Below are 14,632 nucleotides of genomic sequence, written 5' to 3'. Positions count from 1 at the left end.
AGGTGGCAGTGAGGAAACGTCGCCGGCTCACGAGTGTCGCCATTCATTTCTAGAATGGAAGTGGCAGCACACTTTGTCATCTCGCTGGCTGACAGTGTAGTTGGTCATAGTAGCACGTGGCAGCTCTTCCAACTGTTGGTTTAGAGGTCAAGCAAGTCCTTCCTTCTCGCAGTTTCATGTGCAGCTCGTCAATATCTGCCTTTACACTCAGTAATATCTGCTTTTAATGAGGTGTCGCCAGGATGCTGATGCATCTTCAAAGACGCTGCAGGTGATGTTCAGGAATATTCAAGCAGCTGCATGGCCGCAAGGAATTGAAAGATGTGCCTTAAGTCACGGATCTCCGGTCAATATGTGTTTACATCACTGTATTGTCTTTTGATTCAACAGCTGGATGCAGTGTCCTGATACTGATGTACCTCTCATGAGGAGATGTATGGATTTTAACACGGACCCCTCTGCACTGCTAATCTGCTGCTTTAGCTGTTGACTTATGTAATGCCTATGCCAGCTTTTTCTATCATCTCTTTACCTCAAGATGACTTTTTTTTCATCAGTTCAGCTCGGTGAATAAACGCCAACCTGAAGCGTCTGACCGGTAAGCTTAAAAAAAAAAAAAAAAAAAAAAAAAAAAAGGGGGCTGCTGGCTCACTCTCCATTGTTCGCTTGCTCTGCACACTGTCTGTACACTGTGTCCCCATGGCTGAGGCAGACATGGAGGACAGACATGAGAGTGCGACCCACTACCGTAACGCCAACCTGATGCTGTTTACAGGAAGGTAAACGGGTTTATCGTGCAGTCGGTTATGATGGTGAAAACGTGCATGAGGTTTTCCTCAGGTGTGACACCCGACACTCCTGCATGCAGCTTAGAGTGCAGCTCAGATTGGATATTGGTTGCTGTTGAGGTGGACCTTTTTGAAGGTGCGGTGGCCACAACATGGCTGACTCACATTAGCGTGTGTGACACTTCAGTGCAGGTATATATAATATATATATGTGGTGTTGCCGCAGGGTTACGCCCAAACCGTCACCAGAAAACAGTTTGATCAATTTGGCCTTTAGTTATTTCAAAATAGAAGAAAAAGGCATGTTTTGAGAAGTGGCGATGGCGAGCTGGTTTTCCCTCCATGTTGACATCTCTGTCACTATTCTGCAGTTTCTTTCTGCCACTCCCTTTAACAGCTCTAAGCTGCAGGCAGCAGAATCTCACTCATCAATAACCAGAGCTCGTCAGCTTGTGCATGTGTGTGTGTGTGTGCGTCTGTGTGTGTGCACTCCCTACAGTATCTGTCAACATGTCTGTGATATTACATGTGCGGGTGTTTCAGCAGCTCTGTTCACTGCAGAGGGGTTCACTACCCCTTCCTTCCAGCCAGCCTCAAACAAGATGGCGTCGCAGCTCCATGTGCGTCCTCCCGCGCCGGCTAATGCCCGCTACCAATGGCACCGGAAATCGGCTTTTTTTTTTTTTTTTTTCCCTGCACACCTGGGGCCTATTTTCTCACCACATAGCAGAAATTTTGGAGGCTGTGCAGCTTGGTCAACTTTAAGAGATTTAGGATTTGGGGCAGATCTAGTGCTTTCATTGTTTCTCTTGTTGCTTTTTTTCACTCAGTCTGCGTATCAGCTGCCAAACTGTACGCTGTTTTGTCTACCATCTGCGCTGTTCAAAATGTGCTGCCTGGGCGGACATTTGTTTCATCGTTTTTCTACTGCATCCATGTGTGTGTGTGTGTGCTGGTTTAAAGGAGCTTGGGGATTGTGCACAGCCACATCACACCAGCAGATTAACCAGACTACATGCTAACCTCATTAATCTGAAAGACACTAATGTCAGCCGCAGCGTGTCAACAGTCACACACACATTACATACTCTGCCTGTTGTCTTTAGCCAATAGAGCTGCAGGTATTGCTGACTTGGAGGCTTGTCTCAGGTCACATTGGATTTAAAGACAGGCTGGAAATCCCCTGATGAGTCAACATTTAACACTTTGCTGCCTTTTCTTTTTATCAAAAAAGAGCTTAAAGCACATTGTTTGCTGGATCATTTTCCTGTCTCACCCGCTTCGATGCTACCAGGAAGATGTGCACACATGTGTCTGGACGTGTTATTTTTGTTTTTCCTGGGCTGGCAGCTGAGGGACGATATCACGATGGAAGAGTCAATAGCCTGGAGATAAAAAAAAAAAAAACCTTTCACCTGGATGATGAAATTAGTGACATACCTGCTCTTACTTTCCTTTTCTCTTTTAAACTTCTTTAAATGTAAAATTAAACTGTATTTACTCAATTTGAATGCAAAACACTTTGATAATCGGCCTTATTTGATGCTTCTGAATGAGTTGAGGAATATTTGTCAAACAAACCAATATTATAGAAGCTTGTTATGTTTTATAACACTATTTTTTGACATTTTTTTGTGAAATGTTTCTTGGATTTACGGTTTTGTGCATGCAATACTCTCAGCAGCACTGCTATCTGAGACAATAAATGTTACCCTCTGCCAAGATCTTGTTTTAATTCTTTGTAGCATCTTTTTGTGGATGTAGCTCCATGTTTAGCTTGCTGGGTTGCCTTGGTAACAGGAGTTTAATGTCTAAACTAGGTCAATAAAGCTCATTCACTTTGGTTTACATTTCATACCTTTTATTTTTCATGCTTTAAAAGCAGCATGAGTTTCCCTTTGTTGGATCATAGTATGGGATTTTTCTAGTAGGGTTAGCATTATTAGCAACATAATTGCTAATGTATGTGCTGCAAGGTAAAAAGTATTATTCGGCTTGCAAGCGGACTTCGTGATGGGGTGAGCATGAGACTGAAACATGGTGTGTTAGCAAGCAAAGCTGCAGCATTGACTTCCTGATGGCATGACATGATGATATACACTGCTTGCTGTGACCTGCCCAGCATCGTTCAGCATCACCATTTATGTGTTTCATCGGTGCACATGCCCACTGCTCTCTGACTGGATGTCACTGATTTCTATGTGTAGTCTTATCCTTGAAGACGTCTGCAGACCTGCCTCATGTAAATGCATGTATGTGCTGCTTTTACAGTGTACAGATCATGTCAGTTCTTTACTTCCTCATAAATACAGCAGTGATGTGGGAGCATCACGTTGGTTGTCTTCAGAGGCCTGATAGTGAGGTAGTCTCACACTCACGTCTAAATAAAGCCCTGTCGCTGCTGTCATTTCACATGATGTCAATTCTTTTAACTGTCACACTTATTAATAGAAGCTTTTTTTTTTTCGCCATCCGACATGTTTTTGTATATTTTATCTTTGGAAGTATTTTTATACCTTTTACAGGCTTGAATTTGTGTCAAGATGAATTCTTTGGCGTGGTTTTTATTTTTACAGAGCTGCCAAGATGGATTACAGCATCTTCTCAGCTGACCGCAAAAAAAAAAAATAGCCTCCAAATAAAGATATTAATAAAGACAGCTGACAAGTAAGATGTCAGCAGTCAGTATGCTCACAGTAATTAACTCATATATATCCATGAATTAGATCTGTATAGTTATTTAACACAAATAACAAGATCATTTATAAAAAGGAGCATTTTTTGGCTTTTCATGTGTTCTTTAGGACTAGCAGAAAACTTGACTGTGATTTACATGCTCACTGTCACACTGCTGCTAAATGTCTTTGTGTCTGTCTTACAGACTAGGTCAGGACATGTTGGGGATCGGTCCTTGAACATGAGACGGATATAACTACCACTGTGAAGCAGCCCATACACACACACACACACTTACTCACATTTTTGGCCTGCTGATGCACACAATCAGGATTTGTTCATTTAATAACTAAGTTTAATAACTGTCTGTGTCATACATGTAAAGTCAATAAAGTATTTATTTAACATCCTTGTTTTGTATTATGTTGTGCTAACTAGATTATATCTGAAGCATATTAGTGCCTGTTAGCCTGAATGGTAATCATTTCTTCTACTTCTGCACTTATTCTACACTTTTGTTTTGTAACAGCTGACTTGATGCCTGCAAACACCTTAGCTTGTGGTACATAAAGTATAAGTGTAAATGTACACCTTAGGATATGGCAGAAGGAAGCACTTTTCATTTAGCAGAGGAGTCTGCACTCGCTTAAAAAAGATGGATGGAATGAAACTTGATCCCGTGACATAAACCTGTATCACCTGCACACCAACACCGAGCCTACAGATTTATCATAATAATACTAATGGAGTTCATGTACTCACCGCAGGCTGAGCTAGCTAGCATTCCGATGTATCCTCCCCGTGTCAGTCCTAGCTAGCTGTGTTGTCTTCCAATAGGCTTCTGGTCAAATGTCTTTTAAACGTGGCAAATCTGAAAGTCGCCTGTTGATGACATGTTTAACATGTATGCTTATTGTTAAATAAGGACATGGGCTCAACAGACAAACCAGGTGAGTCAAACAGAAACAAGCTATGAAGAGTATGTGATAGAACTACCTTATTTTTTACAAAGTAGAAATCCGTTGACAGTGTTGATACATTGCTGGTGTTCCCTGTCTTACCTGTATGTCAAAAAGAGTTTTTTTTTTTTTAGCACACACACCCACCCACACCCACACACACACACACATGATGCCATGCTAAATTCAGCATTTTCGAAGAGAAAAAACAAACGTCCTCTACGTGCATTTGCTGCACACTGCAGTCCTTCAGTCCATGGCATCCATTCCTGGCATTGTTTGGTGATGAAATGTCGATTTCTCTGCGGTATCCATTAAACCTCAACATGCCTCCTCTACCTCAGTGATTCACCACATTTCCAAGAATGACTTTCAACAGCCTAATAGTTCCTGTCTCGACTTGTTTTTTTTTTCTCATAGAGTGATTAGGACAGGAATATAGAAATATCAAGTTGCTATCATAGAAGTTGCTGCCAAAAAGACGCTGTGCTATGTCCCCTAATGTTCCCTATATGAAGGGCTTTCTATTAGCCTGTTATTCATTTAGGGCTAATCTCCACAGCATCAGTGTTCATGTATAATTAAAAGACAAATATGTGGTAGTTAGGTTAAGATGTGCAGCTGCAACAATTTCAAAATAAAACTTTTTGAGTCTTAGATGTATTAGATATAAAGCTAAAGGCAGCAACATGTATTTCAGCTTTCACGATAAAAGTAATCATCTTTTATCGTCTTATATACAAACAACATGAAAATGTGCTGTGCAAATACCAAATGCAAAATATCGGAATACAACAAAATAAAAAGGCAGGCGTGCGTACTGACAGGTAAACATCTTTGTTTTGCTGTTATTGTTTGTGATGTTACACACACAAAAATACGCTTTACCCCCCTTTCATAACTAGCACAATTAAAACTTTAAACTTCTTTTTAAAAGTATGGAAGTGTTTGTTAAACATCTGTCTTCAAGCTACTGCTGAACTAATCACTTATTAATGACTGTTCTGGTTTCAACTTAAGGACGGTTATTAAATAAGTTCATCAGATGCATATAAAGCAGTGTCTCCTGTCAAAAACACACAGTTTATCTGATTACTGTCTTTTATAATAACAGCAATGTTACAGTTTTAGAAACAGCGTATAATTACCACTGCACATAAATGAGTTTGAAGTGAATGCGTACATGCAGTTTATTTTTTAACATCTATCAGCACTGACTTCCACATGATTCTTATAACAGATACGTATCTCCCTATAATTACACACGACACACACCACAGTGGAAATGAATTGTTGAACGCACTGGGAGAAGTGGATTTTTTTTTCTAGCATTGATGAATGTGCAATCACACATCCTAACCGGTCAGCTTGCTCTCTCTTTTTTGTCAGCTCTGAGGATCAGTTTCAGCAGCTTTGACTTCAAACAGGAGAAATGATCAAACGTTGATGAGCAGCTAATCAAACCTATTTCAGAGATTTTAATGAATTTGCCTGAGATAATTAGGATTATTGTAGCATGTTGACAAAAAAGCTGAACAAATCTGTATGTCAACCATGACGTGCTGGAACAAAGACGCACATGCAGAGAGCATACCGACAGCACTGAGCTGAGTCTCTATCACTTTTGACAGGATTTTTTGATTTTGATTTTTTTTTCTTTTCACTCATTTCGCTGTCTCTTGCTCTGCCTATCCCTCCATCTCTCGTGCACTCTGCCTGTAAATCCATGCTGAGATTTGGCTCACACACACACACACTGGAGCTCTCTGCCGCTGAAAGTAGGCCAAAAGCCATCTGAGGACAGTGCTCAGGGAGAAAAAGAGGGAGAGACAGAGCGAGGCAGGGAGGCAGAGACGGGCGGGTGAGGGAGAAATGACAGAGACTCACTGACAGAGGACATGCAGGGGAATACCGTATTTCATATTTAAATCATTATTATTTGATTAGTGCCTTTTTTAAGGACATTTTCTTTGAGATTACATAAGAGATTCGATTGTTTCTTCCTGTGAATAGGCAGCTATGTACAGCCATTATTTACACACTTATTATATTATCTTTGTTGTGTTACATTTAATTCACAGCTGTATTTAGAAAAGTGAACAACCTACAGCAAAACTAGCACTGACTCTGTCACCAAACTGGGTATATGGGTATTCTTATCAAAGCAACAGAACAAAAGTACAGATGAAAATACTCTTGCATTATGTGTGAAATTAAATAAAATAAAGTACATAAAAGTTGTGTTTGTTCAGTCTTTAATTCTATTTTTTCTACATAAGTTGAAATAAATCCTAAATATTTGTTTCTTCTCTTATGAAACTCCTCAGAAACTACAAGGCTTTGACTTTGAAGCATGTCAAACGTTTTTTGTGTTAATATAAGACAAAAATGATTTCATTACATTGTAAGGATGATTTTTCCCTCTGTCTTTTATGTGACATTCATAAAGGAGTATTTCACATCTTTTCAAAGAATATGTTCTCTGTTGTCTCACTCTAAATTGTCACATAAAGATTTTTGTGTCATTAGTTCTGAACATTTTTTCATTCATCCTCTGTATGTCTTGTCCTTCTCAGTGTTAAAACTATATTGACTGAAGGTCCTTTAATTGTCTCCTCACAGCTCAGACTGAATACTCATCCTCCTCCTGCACCTCGTATGTAACATGATAAAAGAAAATCTAGTTTAAAGAAATGACACAAACAATATCCTAACTTGTTTTTGACATTGCTCACTTTGTGATGTATCAGTTTTAATATGTTTTATATTTGTTTTTAAACTAAAATATAATACAAACACACATGACTAGAACCAATGATCAGCCTGTGGTACACTGCAGAGTATCTTTTTGATAGTTTCAGGCTCAGAAAAGATGTCTCAATAAGATGATGTTCATTTTTTTATTCTTAAATTAAACGTTAAACTTTAAAACATTTATTAAAACTAAATTATGTTCCTAAACATCGTGGATTATGTGGCATTACACAAAATGTAAGCAATTTAATGAACATGCAGGTTAGGTAAAATACAAAAATGGTAGTTTATCACCAACATGATTTCCATGTTACTAATTTTGTTCCACTTATAATAACAACAAATCAGTGCAGCATTTATTGTTATTGTTGTTCACACATAGAAAATCTCAATAAATGTATTTGAATTTCTTATTTTGTACACAATAACTAATTTGGTTTTTTCTTATAAAATGTTATTACATATTACATAATATGTATGTTAAGATTATTCTTTTATAAACACTAATACATTTGCTGAAAAAAGTATATAATATAATAAACAGATTTGATATTTAAAACATTCATGATCATGTTTAAGCTGCGTTCAAGCTGTTTTAAGCAAAAAAAATACAAAATAACACATTTATATGATATCAATTTAATGCTTACATGTTTTAATAAACACAATTCTTAAAAGTGGACTGTATTTTTTGACTTATTTAAACAGATATAGCTTCTAATCTGAGACTGATGGACACAGTTGTGGAAGGAAGCTGAGAAAAGTGGAGAAGATATGAGTGAAGAGACGATGAGATAATGGTCATTGTGGTAGATTGTGTGAGGTTCATTTATGTTATAGATTCAGTTTAAAATGACCTTGAGCCATCGTGACCATCTCTCTTCACAATATGAATGTTCATGCCCCCATAGGTTTTTAAACAAAAGATGAAAGCTTGTTCACACACATAGCTGCTCACCTACTGTATAATTAGATTGTCACAGTATTGAATACATGGAATTCATCTTAATCCCATTCTATGGTTTTATGTATGTTTGAATGCATTGCTGTATGGTCACAAGGGCATGAGGTCTATTACATATAACAGCTTTATTTTCTTTCTTTTATTATCTAAAAACAGAACTAAAATCTGATTGTTTTTTCACATATAATAATTTCTCAGATCCATTATACATTATGGCAGCATATTGTGACACTTGTTAAACTATGTTTATATATACAATTAAGCCAAATCTTTAAGGGGGATTTTTACTCAGCTAATTGATCTGTTCTGGCAAAGTGGCAAAGACATTGTTGTAAAGAAACTATTAAAAAGTTTCTTTTTTTATTTTCACATTTTAAAAAGCAGGACTCATGTCAAAAAAAATATTAAATCCTTTCTCAATAATCAAGGTCAAAGCCTTTATTTTCTATCACAGCTGCCAAACGCTTCTTTGACATTTGTGCACATTTTCACTGGGTTTTGGACCATTCTTCTTTTGCATAGATCTCAAGGTTCTGACATTAGAAAGGCTTCAAGATCCTTGAGATTTTTTTTTTCCACACATTTTCAGTTGGGTTTAGGTCTGGATTCTGGCTTGGCCACTCTAAGATGTTGATTCTGTTCTCTTTATTGACCACTGTGGCACTGTGTATTTTAGTTTGTTTTTATGCTGGAAGGTCTATTGTGTCCCCGTGCAACTTTCTGCTGCTGTTTGTCTGATGTTTTGCTTCTGATTGTGATGTAGCCTTTTTTTCATGATGCCATTTACAGGCAACAGGGTTTCCTGGCCCATTGGTTGAAAAACAGACTTGACTGTAGGGATGGTGTTTTTACAATATAGAATGCTTCACCATTTTCCCCCATATAAAAGAGACTTCCCTGTGTCTTTTTGTTCATCAGAGCACAGACTCGATAACACAAAACGTTCTTCTCTGTCCATGACGAAGTATAATGATATACTTTTAATCTACCTTAGTGACATATATACAACAAAAATAAATCATTATTCCTCAGTAGTGATGTACAACATTTAGAAAGAAAGTGAATGATCAAGGTAACAATGTATTTCTAATATTATAATATAGTAATATATTTATATTTTAAGCTGCTCACATAAATTCTGCTCTTGACCTAACATCCATAGAATACTGCCAGGATGGAGGTGGCACAACAAATATAAAACAAATGTAATATGTAACACATTTAAATTGGGGAACACTGATGATGCACGGCCTTTGTAGACCACAGCCTTTGAAGGAGGAAGCATCCAAGTAAGGACAGCTATTATACCACGTTTAAATTCAGAAGCACTGACTAAGCATGGTCTTTGTGATGCAGCTCCTCAATTGAGACACAGCTACTCTAACACATTTTAACAGAGAAATACTGACTGGGGCAGGCCTTTGTGGATTATGATTTAAATAATGCATCTCATGAATTGAGACACAGCTATTGTAACACATTTAAGTTTACAATAGGCCGGGAAGAGGAGAAGAAGGAAAGAGAGGAGGAAAGAGAGAGAGAGAGAGAGAGAGAGGAACAAACATGCACAAGCATCATACATTACAGAGAACAAACATGACAGGTTGTTGATGATGACGATATTAATAGTAATTAAAACAAGGATGAACAGCAGAGACTGGTCAATAAGCATTGGAATGATCAGGGGCCGGACTGCAGGTCAGCATGCAGGTCTGAGAGCGAGAAAACTACAAGACAGCAGACACAGCTAATAAAAATCATGACACACATTTAAACTGAGAAACATCAATTACACAAAGCCTTTGTGGATCATAGCCTTTGAAGGATCCAGCCCCTGAATTGAAGTACAGCTGCTGTAAGACCTTTAAATTAGGAAGCCCTGGTGATGCATGGCCTTTCATAGACCACGGCCTTTGAATGATGAAGCACTTAAATTAAGACTAAGCTATTATAACACACTGAAACTAAGAAACACTCAATAAGCAAAGTCTTTGTAAGACAGCACCTGACTATTGTGACACATTTAAATTTAGAAATACTGGCAATGCTTGGCCTTCATAAACTGTGGCCATTGAAGGATTCAGCCTTTGAAATGAGACACAATGATTTTAAACAGTGAAACCCTGAACTACATTTCTAAGTATGAATGTATCTGTAAACACAGGTCCTCAATTTGGTTCTGGCCAGGTAGCTGGTGACATCATTTCACTGTAATGTAAAATGTAATATCATTTTTCACTGTAAGTGTGATACATGAGCTACAAGAGGAGGAGAGGTGAGTTACTGACTATGATGCGTTGTAAATAATTTTGATAAGATAAGATAAGATATGTACAGTGGTGCTTCCTACATCATGAATATCATGAAATAAAAATAAACTAACAACTCTAATAGGAATATTATACTGTTGGTTATATTAATGCAGAAGAGAAACTGTACTTTTTATTAATTATTATTATTTTTTAGCATTAGTGTAATCAAAAATAATATTACAGAAGAGTATTACAGAGAAATTTAAAATACAGGTGGTCGTACAGGGGGCAGAGGAAAAAGAACACAGCAGCAGTCCTATGTGATACTGTTGTCATACAGTCTGTCCACTACTGGGTCAAAGAACCTCCGGTATTGTTCCTTTCTGCACTGAGGGTCCGGTGAGCTCCATCACAACTGAGTAGCCAAATGCACTTTCCCCGGCCTCTCCAGATGTAATACCTGAAAAGACATCCTTCTCGTTTCTCATCAAGATTCATTTCACCCACTCTCCCTCTCTCCCATCTCTGTCTCTCTCCCCTCTGGCTTTCAAGTAGTTGCAGGGGCTCTTCTGGACGTTAAATACAGCTTTCATTCCAGCTAGTTCCAGCTGTAATGAAACTGTAATGATGCCCATTCACTGCTGCAAGCCCTGCCAGAACAAACCCATTGACCTCGAGGTAGCGCATGGCATGAAGGCCCCGTTCCCGCCGCTCTGAGAGGGGCTCCAGAGAGGGGCTCCAGAGAGGGCCACCTGGTGCGCTTTGAGAAACCGTCTGAAGGGAGATAGAGAGACAGGCAGGATGGCAGAAGAAAACGAGAGAGATATTTCCATCTCAACCCAAATACCACTGACCTCTTCATATCTTATTTCATGCCCCCACCCATCCTCGTGCTCTGCACAGCACTTCTTTTTCAGACTGTACAGTAGACTCAGCGGAAAAACACACTGTGTATGCATGCATGTGTGCATCAGCATATGTATACATTCATTCTGAACATGCTGGACTACAGCAGCAAAGAGAGGGAGTGATATATTCCATGTACAAGGGCAGGACTATCCATTTCAAATTGGAAAGCTGCTTCCTGTTCCATAATCATTTCCACCTTGGATTCAGCCACAGTTGTACACTGCTACTGTAAGCAGATGCTCGCACAGTTATTGTGCACACTGGCAGATAAAAACCATTATACATGATCATAAGTTTGTTACAAAGACACAGATGATATTCGACAAATGATGCTGCAATTACACATGTTTAATGTTACTAGCATAGTGACATTAGGTTAAACTGGACAAAACAGGCTATAATTAGACAAATGATATACGATGTTATAGGGGTATAGCCTTGTTAACAGTGAGACAAAAAAACTGAAATCTCAGATGAAAATGTTTATTTTTTGCTTTCTTACAGGGTCGTGTGTTGCTCAGTGGAAGGAAAACACAGACACAGGGTGGAGGAAAAACTATTATTATTTATTTCATATTGTTTTTGCACCTTCATTGACCCTGGACACCAACCTCCTCACTGCCTAACCTGCTGATACTGATGACTTCTACACTTCACTCTTACACAAATCAATTAAAACCTGCCATAGATTTTCAATATAAAATACATTAAAATACATTATGATGTATACTCTAGTTTTGCTGTTTTACACTAGCAGCTGAAATGAGCTTCTTCCGCAGGTTTGCTGGTCTTTACCTTAGAGGTAGCGTGAAGAACTCAGTGTAGAGTCACTGCTTCTCTGGGTTGAGAAGAACCAGGTGAGGTGGTTTGGACAACTAGTTAGGATTCCTCCAGGGCACCTCCCTATTGAGGTGTTCCAGGCACGTCCAACTGGGAATAGGATACAGGACCAACCCAGGACTATTATATCTGTCAGCTGGCCTGAGAATGCTTTAGTATCCTCCGGATAGGAGGAGGAGATGGAGGAGATGTAGGAGGAGGTAGCTAGGGAGAGTTAGGTCAGGGATCCTCAGCTTTGGCTGCTGCGGCGGACAAAGGATGGATGGATTGATGGATGGATGGATACTGTGCTTATTACCAATGTTATTATTAACTTTCATGTATGCTGATAATACATCTCATAGTAATACTTTTCAAGAGCAGCATAGAGACAATCACTGACTTCATGTGCTGCATCCCAGTTCACAACAATCAAACTGAAGGTCTACAGTTTCCTGTGAAGTGAGTTAGTCACAGGTGAACTACTATGCAATGAGTAAGTAGGATAGGTCTGCATTTATAAGCCCTTATCTGCTGGATTCTGATGTTGTCATGTGACTTGACTTAGGGTCCATTTGACTTCACAGATGGCTCTCTACTCCCAAAGGTAAAGATGAGGCCTGACCTCTCTGTCCGTCCCCCCTCTCTCTCTCTTTCTCTCTTTTCTGGCCTTAGCTGAAGTCATATTCCTTCATAGTAAATGACAGTTGAGGATAATTGTCTGCTGTTGCTATAGAAACCAGAAAGCAGATCTTTGTACTATAATCGCTCTTTCTCAGTTCGAACATGACAATCTGAATCTGAACTCCGTGCCCCCCACCTTCTCCCTCCCTTTACTCTCACTGTTATTCTCTCCCTTCTTGTCTCCTCCCTCTTTTTGGTCATTCCCCAGTCTTTTTCATTTTATCTGTCTCCATCTCTCCCCCTCCATGCCCTTCTCTCGCTGTACTACCTTGGCCCCCTGTGCTGCTGCTTCTCCGGCTGAAAGCTTAATCTGCAGCGGCTCAGCTGCAGAGTGCTACACATGCAGAAAGCAGGGTCACATCCAGTTTATGCTTGTGTTTGCGTGTTGTTGTTGTTGTCACCGTCATATCCAAGGAATGGGGCAGGGTTGAAATGCAAGTGATTATATGACAACGGAGAAAGGAAACATGACCCCCCACCCCCTAACACACAGACAACACACACCCAATCCCTCCAGCTGCCGATTGCTATTGTCATGTGGACGTTTCTTCTGCTGCTTCCACAATCCAGAATAGCCTGATGGGATCCATGTCACTTTTAAGTTTCAGGGGGAACTTTGAGTGTTCTTTCCAGCAGCACATAATGTATCATCAAAGCCAGGATTAAAAGTTTTTTTCTTTCTCTCTCTCTCTCTTTCTCTCTCTCTCTCTCTCCTTTTTTTCATGGAGGAGCAGCTTTGGCTGCCGGAAGATTTAAGCTTATTAGCTTAAAGAGCAGGGGAAGGGAGTTTTCAACTGATGTATGGCAGACTTCAAAGATGGTTTAATCTGTCAGTACACATGCCCTGTACAGGCTATTTATACTGGGGAGCCATGTTTCTTCCAAATGACTTCCTCTAGCTACCCCACCGTAGCTTGGGGTTTTCTTTTTGTCAGGGTGTCTAGACAGCTGTGATGGCTCTTCCTGTGCTTTAACACTATTTCCCCTGGCTAACACAGAGGATTTTTCTGCTACTATGAAGGATGAAAGTACATAGTGTTTGATGTACTCTGTTGTTTTGTAAGATGCACCATGTCTGTTTAGCTTATTGCATAATTGGTGCAGATTTCTGGTGGTGCAAGTGGGAGGTTTAAAGGCATACAGAGCTAAAGCTTTTGCACCTCTGGCACATGTTTTCTTATGCTAATTCTAGTTTTCTGTATTTTAATTTCAAGCACAATTCAGATCTGGTTGCATAAGCGCTGCATTCTTGAGCAAAAGCTCTGTTCCTATTGTATCATTAAGACAGTTTTCACTTCCTGTATTTGCTCCTGATCAGCACAAAGAGCATATGTCAACATGATTGATAGCCATCATTATGGAATAGACATGCACTTAAGTGAATCCCTGTTAATACACAGGCCCGATTCATCTATGCTTAGCAGGAGACCTTTAATGATAGATTACAGAGGTTTACTTTGGATTAGCAAGAAGAGTTCAACACAAAGTTGATTTCAGTGTTTATCTGCTTTTGCATAGTTTGACTTGTTTAAAAAATAATAATAATAAGGCATAAGAATTTACATATACCTTGCATATTTGAGATTGGAAATTTAATTTATTGAAAGGATAGACCTTTCATGTGTAACATGCTTTTTTTTAAAAAGGGTTTGTCAAAGCATAGTTGTTACCTGCTGCACTGAGACCCACAGCACTCTGCATCCAATCGTGCGCAAAGCTGCCGCAGGTCCCGTCAGTGCTTACAGAGCGGGATGTAAATAGCATATTTCAATGGCAAAAATAAAAACTTAGCACCGTTAGCTTAGCCTAGCGTAGTCATAGAGTTCA

This window comes from Parambassis ranga, chromosome 13, assembly GCF_900634625.1.
Source record: "Parambassis ranga chromosome 13, fParRan2.1, whole genome shotgun sequence".
In the NCBI taxonomy this organism is placed as follows: domain Eukaryota; kingdom Metazoa; phylum Chordata; class Actinopteri; family Ambassidae; genus Parambassis; species Parambassis ranga.
This window is presented reverse-complemented; position numbering follows the sequence as displayed.